The 13,686-nt window shown below is 35.3% G+C and overlaps 1 protein-coding gene across 2 annotated transcripts in view; it reads right to left on the bottom strand.

The window, feature by feature from the left end:
- Positions 1-13,686, bottom strand: part of PIK3CA (phosphatidylinositol-4,5-bisphosphate 3-kinase catalytic subunit alpha) — an 81,729-nt gene that overhangs the window by 41,680 nt on the left and 26,363 nt on the right. The window contains exon 1 of one of the 2 annotated variants that reach the window (XM_040480810.1): positions 6,040-6,437. The exons of the other annotated variant lie outside the window; for it this stretch is intronic. The gene's annotated coding sequence lies outside the window, so the exon portion shown is untranslated. Of the gene's footprint in view, positions 1-6,039; positions 6,438-13,686 lie in introns of those variants that run through there. 2 annotated transcript variants of the gene reach the window in all.

Below are 13,686 nucleotides of genomic sequence, written 5' to 3'. Positions count from 1 at the left end.
GGAAGCATTAATTTTAAGCCAGTGAGGTCAAAATCCTGAAATAGGAAAGTATCTCAGAAGTCAATTAATTGGATACTTTCAGTTTGGGGAGCTCACTGCGTGATACAGAATTTTTTGTGGAGCATTTCTAAAGTTATCCCTAAACATTATTATTTCTAATCTTCATTCCATACTTTCTGTCTTTTCTACTTCTTCACATGCTTGTCATGTTAGAATTTTTTCTGGGTCTTTTTACCTCCAATTCCTTTAGCCATAATTCAAGCAAGATAGTTTATCATCAGCTTCTTTGTCATCACTTCATGTATTAAATACTTAAATACTTAATACTTAAATATTAAATACTTAAAGTATTCTTTTGCTAATACTCATCTCAAAATGCAGCAACCAAAATCTAGTATGTACCTGTGAATTATGAATCTCTGTAAACACACCCTAAGACTGCAGAGACCTTTTCTGACTTGATTACTTTAAAATATAAAGTATATTTTAGGTATTTTAATTCAGGTCTCAATTTCAAAATGTATGTTTTAAACACATTTAATTGTTTTTAAAATAATCAATAGTACATCTGCATCAGAAAGTCATTAAAAATAATACGGGCACCAGGGTGGCTCAGTCTGTTGAGCGTCCAACTTCGGCTCAGGTCACGATCTCATGGTCTGTGGGTTTGAGCCCTGCATTGGTCTCTGTGCTGACAGCTCAAAGACTGGAGCCTGTTTCGGATTCTGTGTCTCCCTCTCACTCTCCCCTTCCCCTGCTCACACTCTGTCTCTCTGTCTCTGTCTCTCTCTCTCTCAAAAATAAACATTAAAAGAATTTTTTTTAAAAGTCACCAGAAATAATAAAGCTATTCTGAAGTGTACACTTGGAAATTTAGGGGGTTATCTATACTGACTCCACTGGCAGCTTAATCACCTCAAACAGCCATAATTTTGCTAAAATAAGCAGCTTGTGTTTCCTAGAGATCTATGTTCCACAAATACAGAAGCTTCGTGTTTACTGAATGACCAAAAGTTTTACAAACTGATACATTTAGCCAATGCTATTTGATTTAATGGATACATTTATAAACCAGTAAGTGTATTTGGATATATGTTGACAAGATATTTTCACCCCTCATTCTCAGAGAGATCAACAGAGAAACATTAACATGTAGTTTTATTGCTAGTTCAGTTCCATCTTTTTATTTGCTCATTAACTAGAAAACATGCTTTCCTGTTTTTAATTACCAAATGAATCCTTACTTTAGTCTGATATAAAACAAAATAAAAAAAACTTCTGTACTTTTACAGAAAGAACATGATGAAAATCTAGACTATTAATTGTATACTCTGATTACTCTCCTTAAAAGTTACTTTAAATACTTCCATTTAGTCACTCTCTTTCTTAATGTTACCCACTCTCTTACATATGTATCTATGACTGCTTATTCTTAATAAAGTTATTAAACATATCCATGTTTGACTTGCTACTAGACTATGGACTCTTCCAGGATAAGGTCTTTTTTGGGTCACCACAGCCCTAGAGGATAAGAAGTAAGCAGGAAAATTAAATTGTTGAAGTTATCCCAGAGAAAATGTAACAAGGGCCTGAAACAAAGAGAAGTACCAATAGTAACAGAAGAGATGGACACAGATACCTGATAAAGGGAAATCAAAAACACCGAAAGACTAACTGGATTTGAAGGGTAAGAAGCATGATTTTAAGCAAATTTCACTGCAGTGGACATGCATGGGAAGCAAGTGTTTTTTGGTATAATTCTTCATGAGCCCCAGTTAGGGCCTCTAAAATTCTCTTCCTCCAAGAGTCACTGAGCTGTTGTTGGAGTGAATCCAAAGGGACAGCTGTAATATACACTAGTGCTGGAAGGATGTATTTTATCCACTTCTTTCAAAATGCTGTCCTTTACTGACCTTTACAAGCTGACCATGAGAAAACAGATTTAACTCATTCTTTTAGTTATTCACAGACCCTAACAACTTGGGGGTGGAAAATCGAGTTCTCATGACTGGTATGTAGAAAATTCAAATTCCTTTAGAAGGGCATACAATTCATTTTCACTATTAAATTCACAGTGCTGTGAAATACACTTGAGAGATTTAATGGGTTATTTAAAACAAGGGTTCCCAAATATGAGGTTCATAGATGGGCTTAGGAAGGGTCTGTGCTAATGGATTTTTTTAAAATAACGGCAAACAGTGAAGGTCTAAGTCAGTAATGCCTATGCCAATGTAGATTTGTGATTATCAATAAATGTGAATAAGGACTTTATTTAGGTGGGTTAAAAGAATCCAAGGTGAATAGCAGAATCAAATGGGGTAAACAAGCACAAGAGCCATTAATGAAGTATAGATTAACAAATACTTGATCTTAGGTTATTACATAATGAATTTAAATTCCATATTTTAAATAGATATGTAAAGAAGCCTTACCAAATCTCAAAACATGTAATCACTAATTTTACCAATTTGAACTTTAAAAGTTCAAATTTTAGTGTGTGGTAGAATAAAATTTCTTAAAATTTAAGCTCAAAAGGAGACTAAATATTCACAGATAGAGATGACAAAGGGATCGATACGATTATGAGGAAAGGTAAATGTAGTTAAACCATGTGGAAAATACAAGAGATATTTCACAATATCATACAATTTAATAAGACAAATGATTCCACAATGACATAGTTTTCCAGGAAACGTTTCTTTTCTCTTTGTGAGGGAGTAAAGGCAGATTATTATATCTCCACATAAAACAAGCAGCAGGCAGTCAGAGGTCAGTGGTATATTAGGCAACTTTAGAAACTCCATTTACTTTTTCAGATCAAGATGGCAGTACGTGGTAAATTATGATTTCAAAATATAGAACTGAAACAATGACTAGTACTTCAAATGATAAAAATACATTAATATTTCACCTTGATTTTCCTTTTTAAAAAATTTTTGTTTTTTTTTAATTGTTACTTATTTTTGAGAGAGAGAGAGAGAGAGAGAGAGCGAGCGAGCGAGCACCAGTCGGGGAGGGGCACAGAGAGAGGGAGACAAAGAATTCGAAACAGGCTCCAGGCTCTGAGCTGTCAGCAAAGAGCCTGATGTGGGGTTCGAACACACAAACCTTGAGATCATGACCTGAGCTGAAGTCAGATGCTTAACCAACTGCACCACCCAGGTGCCCCTCACCTTGTTTTTTCTGGTAATAGTATATTTTTGCTATAATTCTTTGGTTCCTCCTTATTAGCCAGCACACTTTGTGACTGATGGCATGTACTGATAAGACAGGTGGAAAGAATTAAGGGTGACTTCTTTTGCCCAAAGAAAAGGACAAAGCTAATGATTCCATAAAGAGAATCTAACCAGTGACTTGAGCTTTAACATCTTAATACCCCGAGCAAACAATCAATGGACCTGAAAACATTTTGGAAACTTCTACATTTTTTCAACTATGGTATTATTCAGTGTTTAACAGCAAAGAAAACAACATAAATGAGAGCAGTCTAGTTCTAAGGGTACAGCAGAAATGGCCTAACCAATGTTTCTGCTTTGGTTCAGATCACTGCTCCATCATCCTCAGCTCTACTGAGCCTCTGGAGAACTCTGCAGTCCATAAAACCTCCCCAGGAGTTTTCTTATTTGCACAAAGTGAATAAAAAGTTATTATCCCACAGTGACTTATAATAATTCAATGAAATAATACATATAAAATCCTTAGCACAGTGCTTAGAGTATGAAAATTCAATAAAATTTCCCTCTTTTATCTACTGGATCAATTCTATCAAGATCCATGGGTCCAGAAAAGGGCCAAAACTTTATGGTTTCAAGCCGATTTCATAATTATGAAAAAATTTTTGATGCAGAGTATTTTGCTTATGTACTTGATATCTGTAGACATGTTTCTGTCCTCATCTTTATCTTTGTCTCTGTATTCTTCAAAAAAAAATTTTTTTTTAATCTTTATTTATTTTTGAGAGAGAGACAGTGTGTGAGCAGGGGAGGAGCAGAGAGAGAGGGAGACACAGAATCCAAAGCAGGCTTCAGGCTCCGAGCTGTCAGCACAGAGCCCGACGCGGAGCTCGAACTCATGAACCATGAGATCATGACCTGAGCCGAAGTCAGATGCTTAACCGACTGAACCACCCAGGCGCCCCTTGTCTCTGTATTCTTAATGAACTGCAAAATGCCTAAAGGATGAGACCTGTATCTATTTAACTCAGTTTGTACACTCTGAGCAGAGCATAAGCATCAAATGGGTATCTGACATATTTCAATAATGATAAAACAATCACACAAGTCAACAAGAGACATAAGAAAAAAAAACATATAGAACTACATGCCAAAAAAATCTTATTTTAGAATTATGCTATACATAATTTGTAAAATCTACTTCTTTACATTCATACATGAGATTATACTGGTTTTCTTATTTAAAGAAAAACAGACAAAAAGGAATGAGCAACAGAAACAAAAATGCAAAGTCATAGTTACAAATACTTTTGGCTCTTGGACTGAAAAAAAATAACAACCAGTTAGGAAAAGAGAGAAGTGAAGGCGAATTACATAGACCATACCACTGATTTCTCTTCATGTTAAAAAAAAATGCCTTTTAATCATATTTGGTTTGATTGAAAATGGGCAGGAATGATCTTTTTGGGCTAAAACCCAACAACACAGCCCATCTTCTACATTAAGTAATTACTATCTGGTTCACTTAAAGGAAATTTGGTATAATGTGGAGGATAATTTTTTTTTTTTTAAGCGTAAGAACAATTTATTTACAAAATGTCAAAGTCAGCTGCCTCATATTGGAGGAGAAGTTTTTTAATGAGGAAAAAAAAAACACTCTCCTTATAAATGGTTACAAACTAGTATCTTTATATAAAACAGAGAAATAACCCTAAGGTATTTAAATTTTATAGCTGTTTCTACATTGAAGGGCCAAGAGTATTCTTCAAGAATACAGGGAGGGGCGCCTGGGTGGCGCAGTCGGTTAAGCGTCCGACTTCAGCCAGGTCACGATCTCGCGGTCCGTGAGTTCGAGCCCCGCGTCAGGCTCTGGGCTGATGGCTCGAGCCTGGAGCCTGTTTCCGATTCTGTGTCTCCCTCTCTCTCTGCCCCTCCCCCGTTCATGCTCTGTCTCTCTCTGTCTCAAAAATAAATAAAAACATTGAAAAAAAAATTAAAAAAAAAAAAAGAATACAGGGAAAATAGAACCTTAATTATGCACCTGATTGCCTTCATGAAAATTTAACCAATATCAGATCAATGGAGACCAGCCCAGGAAGGAAGGAAGGAAATGCAAAATATGGAGGGGTTCTTGAAATGTTACTCTAATTTCCTGCTAATCAAATATTTTAGCTTCCATGGAACATAAAGAGAAAAGGGCCTGAAAGATTAACCTTTCATAAGTAAGTTTATAAACTTATTACTGATGATACCCAAAATATGGGGCTCACAGTCCTTTGTAATTCCCCTTTACAAATGAGACTCATGTCCTATCTACTTCAGGAAGAATATCAATATATTACTTGGAATTACATAGATGTTGCCAACCACACATTGTTTCTTTCTTGATTGACAGATTAAGGAGTATAAAAGGACTCTAACTTTTCTGCTTAAAGTTTGTATGAAAACTAACTCTCCCCTCTCTTTCAAAAGCCTGGGGACTTCACCAAAAAATAACTTCATTCATTCTTGCCCTAAAGAAGCTAACACCATCCTGGATTTGGTTGATTTGTAAAACTGTTATTTCCTAGCTGCTAGTGATTTACAGAAAAAGAAGAGACAAAAGAGTACATTATTCAGGTCCTAGCTGGATAAATTCACTAAAAAGTTTAAGAATATCCAGATTAAACATCTGAATTAAGAACATCTAGCAAAAGGTAACCCTAGCAATATGTCTTCCAGCTCACTTGACTTTATTCTTTTAAAGATCTGTAACACACTGAAGACAAAATGTTTCCATAAGCCACAAACTTGCTTTCTAAAGTTTATCAAATGACTTTTTCTTATTTATTTATTTACTTACTTATTTACTTATTTATTTATTTACTTATCTGGTATAGTTTAATTCCTTCACAAGCCTTTCCATGGCTTTGAATACTTCAACAATCTTCTTCCAAGTCTTCCTGCTACTATGGGCGAGGGTGGATGAACTTCGGGAAAACATGCGCTTCACAGCGTTCCCTTTTGTTTTCTACATTCACCAAGAATGAACAGCTATCTTATTTCTTTATGTCACAGGATGAAGACATAGTTTACTTACTACGGGGGCTTCTAGTCAAGTACTATTCCTTCTGGTGGTAGCCTGCTAGTGTCTAGATGCATTAAAACCTGCCTGCACTCCACCAATTAACCATATGGTCTTTCCTGACAATGGTGAAAAGATGAGTCTACTGCCATTATAAAGTGAGCCCTGAGTTAGCTACAGATTTCTCAGTAGATCCAGTTGTTCTGTCTTCCTCAGAATGAGTAGTTTGTGACCACAGACAAAGAGAAAAGAACCCCCAAGTGACAAAATAGTAAATGTTCAGTCTAGTCCAGTCCAATAAGGAGAGCTAGCTTTGACTGGGGGTACTAGCAGACCCAATATATTCACCAGATATATTTCACAGAAGGTCTCTTTGCTTTGGAGTATTATTTTCATTTTTGACCAACTCAACATTGTAAACCCAAAATCTGCCATCTACTCTATTTTCTGGCAATAACAGAATAGTTTAGTATTTAATAGTAAGGGAAAAAACTCCACTGAATTATTGACCAACTTTAATCATGATTTATCATCCTTCAATATTTGATCTCTGATAAAAAGGCTATTTCACTAAAGCAAAATTGTAAATAATGCAGAATAGCTGTTTGGCAAGCAAAGGAACACAGACCTCCCAGAAGTGCAATCAGAGAGAGAGGGGCTTACTTTCAGCACAAGCATCACCTACTGACATGTGAACAGAAGAGTTCTATGAGTGACAGCAACAACAATGTGGAGGCATGGAAGCACAAAAATTTTTAAAAATCATTTTTTTTTCAGCCACTCTAATATGGGCACAGTACTTCAGAATCCATTTAATGATGAAAGAGATATATTAGATGGTCTTTGCATTTTAAACATTTACTGTTATTTTATACTTAATATAGTATAATACACCATATGTCTGGGAAACTATAGTTGCTATACCTTAAAATGAGAGCAATGAGAATGACAAATTGAAATGGGTGTAAATGTGTAAAAATAGCAACATAAGCAATCAGTACATACAGTATTTCTATTTTATTCATTGATGTTCAATGTCACCAGTTGACCACTTAAGGTATATAGTTTAAACAATAAAAAATACCTTATAATAATTCATTAAGTTAAACTGCTTCCTTAGAAAATGTATCAACTGACAGGAACTAGTTATTTAACCTAAGTCATTAAACTGTCTATTATCCCAACAACTACTTCACACATTATAATGTATTAGGTAATCTTGCTGAAATTAAAGGCACAGAGAAAGATGTAAGAAAGTTTGAAGAAGACAATTTAAAGGGGCTAAAATTCTGGACCCTCACTACGGAGTAATACTCAAGAAAGGGAATGAGTGTGCAAAGAGAGAGATTGTGGGGGATGATAAAAGGGACTTTTGAGTCTGCGCTCAGTCATGCTTACTACAGGGATGGATACGTGATGGAGAATGCTTAGGTGAAATTTTAAAGTGAGAGCATCTATTATGGTAAAGAGCACATTCAAACTGCTATTTCTAAAATTGCAAGATTAAGGTTAAACTAAAACTGGACTGTCTAAACTTTTAACTTCATCTAGTCAATGCTTATACTTCCTATCATTTGACAGTGGCTTCATGGTCTAAGGGATCACAGTTTGATAGTCTCATACCAATTTGGTAGGGCATAAGAAAAAAAGGCACAGAAAAATTCTATAAAGTATTCCCAGTGTCAGTACTGGAAATCAGAAATTCACCTTTTGTCTCAACCTCAAAATGATGGGTTTTTTTTTCTTTTAAGATAAAAGTATGGGCTCTATTTTTAAAGCGTAATTAACAAAACCACAATAATTAGCTTATTAGTTTAAAAAAATCTACTTTAACGTCCCTAGGAATCGGCTAATTAAAACCTGTGCTTGGTCCCTTTGTTTCAATTGGCTTTACAATACTAGTGTTCTTACCCATCACTAGTCTCTCACAATGGTATCATTAGCACTAAGATCCAAATAACAGTGCTGTATTTATGACTGCACTTTAGTTTACACAAAAGCAAAATTCTGAGAAGAGCATGAGTCATTATCCCCAGGGTAAAAAAAAAATGTTTCTTTGGTCAGAATATGAAACTTATTACTGAAACCAGTAATTTAGCCTAGAAATTCCTTTTCTGAATAAATGGAACAGAATGTTTCTTTTCTGTATTCGAACACTCCGAAACTAGCAGAACTGTCCATCTGTCTGCTTTTACTACTCTACATATCTGGTGTGTGGTGACAGAAAAACAACCTTTAATCTAACTATTTTCAGTACTGCTCTTTTGTTCTGTCCTGTCATAATCATAATGTCATCTTCCCAGGACAAAATACAGACAGACAGACACACACACACACACACACACACACACACACACACACACACACCTACCTCCCCTTCACTATTTGAGTAATCTATTACAAAGTCACTGCAATAATGTAGAGAACAGTCTAAAAGTGGATTATTTCCATAATGTTAAATGTTAGGAAGTTCTCAGGTTCGTATTCTATATCTTGTCTTAAAATATCTTCATAATTGAAAGGTAAAAGTTACAAAGGTAAGGAACTATTGATGTTTTAAATGATTTAAAATTTCCCCCCAAATTTCCCCAATAAAAGTCAAAATAATCTTTCTAGGATATTTTCCTGGCCTCTTTTAATTGTTTTTCTTGTTGGTACCTCTTACTCTGTTTATTCATGACACCACCACTCTCTCAATCTCCAAGGCTGGACCCTTTGGAGTTCTCAACTTCTCTTGCATGATGTCACTTCCACCCATTAAATCACCCTCAAATGCATCACTTTGGGGGGGCATCTTCTCTATCACTTCTAAACCCTAATGAGTTCTCATATGGAACAATGACAGGTCTCTAATTCAACAAGCCTTCATAAAGTAATTGTTATCTATAAGACACTGGCAATTAAAGTGAAGGGATGACTGATGGAAAAGAAGAGGGAAAAGATCATTCATATGTGTATATAAATGAAGGTGAAAAGAATAGAGTTCTAATACCTTACAATCTGGAAAGCAGAATATAGTAATTACAGGACAAAGCGTATGTATGCGCTTAAGGGAAAGGTGCTTAATGAATGATAGGATTTCTGACTGGTACAAAATGAGCAGCAGTCTAAGTGCTGTATGAACTAAGGCAAAAAGCCGTGAAAGCACAGTATTTAGTTTCTTCCCTCCCCAATTAGTTAGCCAGTGTGAGGAATACTGGCTACCTAAAACATCTACCTCACAACACTACTCAATTAAAATAATACGGTGAATTTCTAGCATCTACAGAATATAGTTCAAACTCAAAGCCTCACCAACCATTACAACTATGCTCCCCCCACCTTACTCTTTTTCCCCCCACACTCCAAGCTCTAAGCTTTCTAGATCAATCATTTTCCCTTACAGATTTTTTTTGGTTTTGGAAAAAGGGTCCATGATCTTTCTCCTACCTCTATTCCTATTCATTGCCATTTCAATCATACCTATCCTTTCAATTCAGCCCAAATGCTTTCCATTCAGTCCCATTAAACCTGGTTTCTAATTCCAAATTAACTTCAGATTCATTTTGTTAAAGTCAAAACAAAGATCAAAGCAAAACTGGTATTTTGATTGAGAAACTCTGATTTCTACTAGTTTAGGGAGGCATACTTCCTATCCTACTATGTACTTACAGTTTTCTGTTTTTCAATGTTCCTTAGTAATAACTTTTTAATTGTACTGTAATTAACTCACAGTGAACTGCACTGTGTTCTTAACTGAGCTTAAGTGTTCAGTTTGATGACTTTCAACAACTTTTTATATCCATGTAACCACCATACAAACCAAGATATAGAACATATCTATTAACCCGGAACATTATTTCATGCTCTTTTCCAATTCATTTCTCTCTCTGCCCCTTGATTATCACATTTTGATTTCTGTAATCATAGGTCACTTTTGCAGGTTCTTGACTTCATATAAATTGAATTATACAGTGTATATACTATTTTGTGTTTGGCTTCTTTTGCTTAACATACTGCATTTGAGATTTATGCATGCTGTTGATATATGACCAATTAATTCTTTTTAATTGCCAAGTAGCAGACCAAAATATATTTCAGCTCATTTATCCATTCTCCAATTGTTGAATATATGAGCTGTTTCCAGTTTTGGCCACGAACATTCTTAGTTTTTTTGTTTTAGTGGACATATACCTTCACTTCTTTTGGTAAATACTCAGCAGTAAAATAAGGTATGCAGACTGACTACTTGTCCTTAAGAAGGCCTGCTTGCAAAGTTGGCCCTTGGCTGGTATTTAGGAAGTTGGATCAAGGAGTTTAGTGAATTCTTACTCCCTAACTGATAAAAGTGGCTCGCTGTGCCTAAACTGTTTATGAAAACAATATGGTTTATATTGAGTATCTGCTCGCCTTCTGGAATTTGGGTATGTGTTGGGCAGAAGGATCAGCCTCAAAACATTTGTGTGCTGAACCCAACAAGCTTTCCTGGTTGTCTACATTTCATACATGTTGTCTCAACTTCTTGCTGGGGAAATTAAGTCTACCTTGGGTGACTCCACTACAAAAGGACCCTTGGAAGCCTGCACGTAATCTCCCCTGGATTTCTCCCCATGTACCTTTTCCTTTTGTTGACTGTGGTTTGTACTCTTTGGTCATACATATGATTACACACCAAGTCCTATGAGTCCTCTTGGCTAGCAAACAAACCTGGGGATGGTGTTGGGGACCTCTCAATACATAAGGTAAACATTATGTTTACCTACCTACCAGTTCTCCAAAGTGACTGACCATTTTGCATTACTGCCAGCAATAAGTGAGAATTCCAGTTGCTCTTTATCCTCATAACTAGTTAGTGGTATCAGTTTTTCCATTTAAGCTATTCTAGTGGGTATATAGTGGTACCTCTACAAATTAAAACCATAGTGTTTTACTGTTTACTGATGACTAATGATGTTGAAATTTCTTCATGTGCTTACTGGCCATTTGTTTATCTTCTGTGAAATGTCTGTTTGAGTATGCATTTTTGTATTTGGTAGTTGATTTTTTATAATGTTGATTTCAGAGGTTCTTTATATATTCTGGTGTAAGTTCTTTTGTCACTTCTGTCACTCAGTAAAAACTGAGAATATTTTTTTTTCCCATTCTGTCTTTTGATGAGCAAAAAATTTTAATTTTGATAAAGTCTTATTCATCTTATTTTCTTTTATTACTGCTTCTTGTGTCTTGTCCAAGAAATCTTTGCCTTCTCAGTAGAGTTTTAAAAGATTGCTTCATGTAAGTTCTGCTATGGCTTACTAAGTTTATTTCTAGATAAGTGATCTTATTGTTAATTTTATAAATGAGATCTTCTCGTCCATTATATAATTGGTTATTGTTCATATATAGGAAAACTATGGTTTATTTACATAGTAATGGTATAATACCAAGAAGACATATGGGAAAAAAGTGGATAAATATGACTAAATAAAAGTAAAAGATTTTGGTCTGGCAAAAGTACCACAAACCAAATTCAAAGACCACTGGCAAACTGGTAAAGATATATTTACAACAGATAGGACAAAGGCTAATTTATTTTTGGTAATTTACAAATAGTTTGGACAAGTCAGTAAGAAAAAGATGAATAAGAAAACATTGCAAATAGTTTGCAGAAAAGGAAATTTAAATGGGATAAGCTTAAGGCAATAATTTTAAAATGAAAATAAAAACAATGATATATTCCCATTTTTTACTTATCAGATTGAAAAAAAAAATTAAGCTTGATGAAACCCATGACTGCAAAAATAGCACTCTTAGAAAGTTGGTGGAAATGTAAACTTTCTAGAAGACAATTCTAACAATATGATTACATATTTATTTATTTTGAGAGAGAGAGAGAGAGAGAGAGAATGAAAGCAGGGTAGGTGCAGAGAGAGAGGGAGAGAGAATCTCAAGCAGGCTCTGCACTGCCAGCACAGAACCTGATGTGGGGCTTGAATTCACAAACTGTGAGATCGTGATGTGAGCCAAAATCAAGACTTGGACATGTAACCAACTGGTCTACTCAGGCACTCCAATATGATTCAAAATTTAAAATGTACATATTCTTAGACTAGGCAATCTCCCAGTAGAAGTTATTATATGGATATATTTGTACAAATTTACCAAAAAGCAGTTTAAAGAATATTCAAAGAGGCAATGTTCATGAAAGCAAAAACTGGAAACAACCTCATATTAATAGGGTAATAATTATGTAAATTATAGTAATGTAATTTATGAAATCCTACACAGCTATTAAGATGAATGATGTAGATCTATGTGTACTAATATGAAAAGAACACCAAAATACACAAGGAGGTTGAGGAAGAGCTGTAGAACAGTGTGCTTATAAAAAGGGAAGAAACAGGGGCACCTGGGTTGGCTCAGTTGGTTAAGCCTCCGACTTTGGCTCAGGTCATGATTTCACAGTTCATGAGTTCGAGCCCCACGTTGGGCTCTGTGGTGACTGTGGAGCCTGGAGCCTGCTGCCAGTTCTGTGTCTCCCTCTCTCTGTCCCTCCCCTGCTCATGCTCTGTCTCTCTCTCTCTCAAAAATAAATAAAACATTAAAAACAATAAAAAAAATCAGACTTCTGATTTCAAAATATCAGGGTAAAAACCTCTGTGCCTCCAATCACTCCCGAATAAGGTAAACAAACACCTTCTTTGATAAAGCCAGAAAACTGTAACCCTAAACCATAACATATAGACAGGCTAAAAAAAAAAAAAAAAAAAAAAGAGAGAGAGAATGCTCACTGAGATGAGGAATATTAAATTTAAGTGCCTATAGATAAGAAGCAAGCCAATTCTCAGAAAGGTTTGGAGCTAGGAGATACCTGGAACTATTAGAATTCCAGGTTAAGTCCACTTAGTGTAGTCAATGACTTCCCAATCCTTCAGAACTCAGAAGGTAGAGTTTCTGGAAAAATTAAACCCAAGGGACTTTGGACTTAAATAGACACAGAAGTAGATAAGGGTAAAGTTGTGACTAAAACCAGAAGATTATAAGAAAGACTCGAAGCCCCTTTCTTCAGTATGGCTCAAGAGCACTTGCAGCTCTACACAGGAGATGATAAATTTTCTCCAGAAAAGGATCCAAAACTGACTAACCCAGAGAAAGATCATGACATTTAGGGATTTCCTAGAGCATGGTCCACCAACAGACAAGAGCTCTGCTCTCAAACTCTATTTTCCACCAGCCTTTAAATTCTTTTAAATATGAATGACAGTCAAAAATTCTTATGCATTTCAGGCAAGTCTCCAATACTAAAGACAGAGACCAAAACATCATAGGAGTGCTGAGAAACAATGATGGAACAGAAAAAAATGTCAAGAAAACTAAGATATTCTAAGAGAAAATACTATTATCATTAACCAGATGAGCAATCAACAAGAAAAGAATAATTAGACAGAATAATTAGACAGGTAAGAGCTGAAAAAAAGTTCAATGAAAACT

Source organism: Herpailurus yagouaroundi, unplaced genomic scaffold (assembly GCF_014898765.1).
Source record: "Herpailurus yagouaroundi ecotype Mexico unplaced genomic scaffold, PumYag 159, whole genome shotgun sequence".
Taxonomy (NCBI): domain Eukaryota; kingdom Metazoa; phylum Chordata; class Mammalia; order Carnivora; family Felidae; genus Herpailurus; species Herpailurus yagouaroundi.
This window is presented reverse-complemented; position numbering and strand designations above follow the sequence as displayed.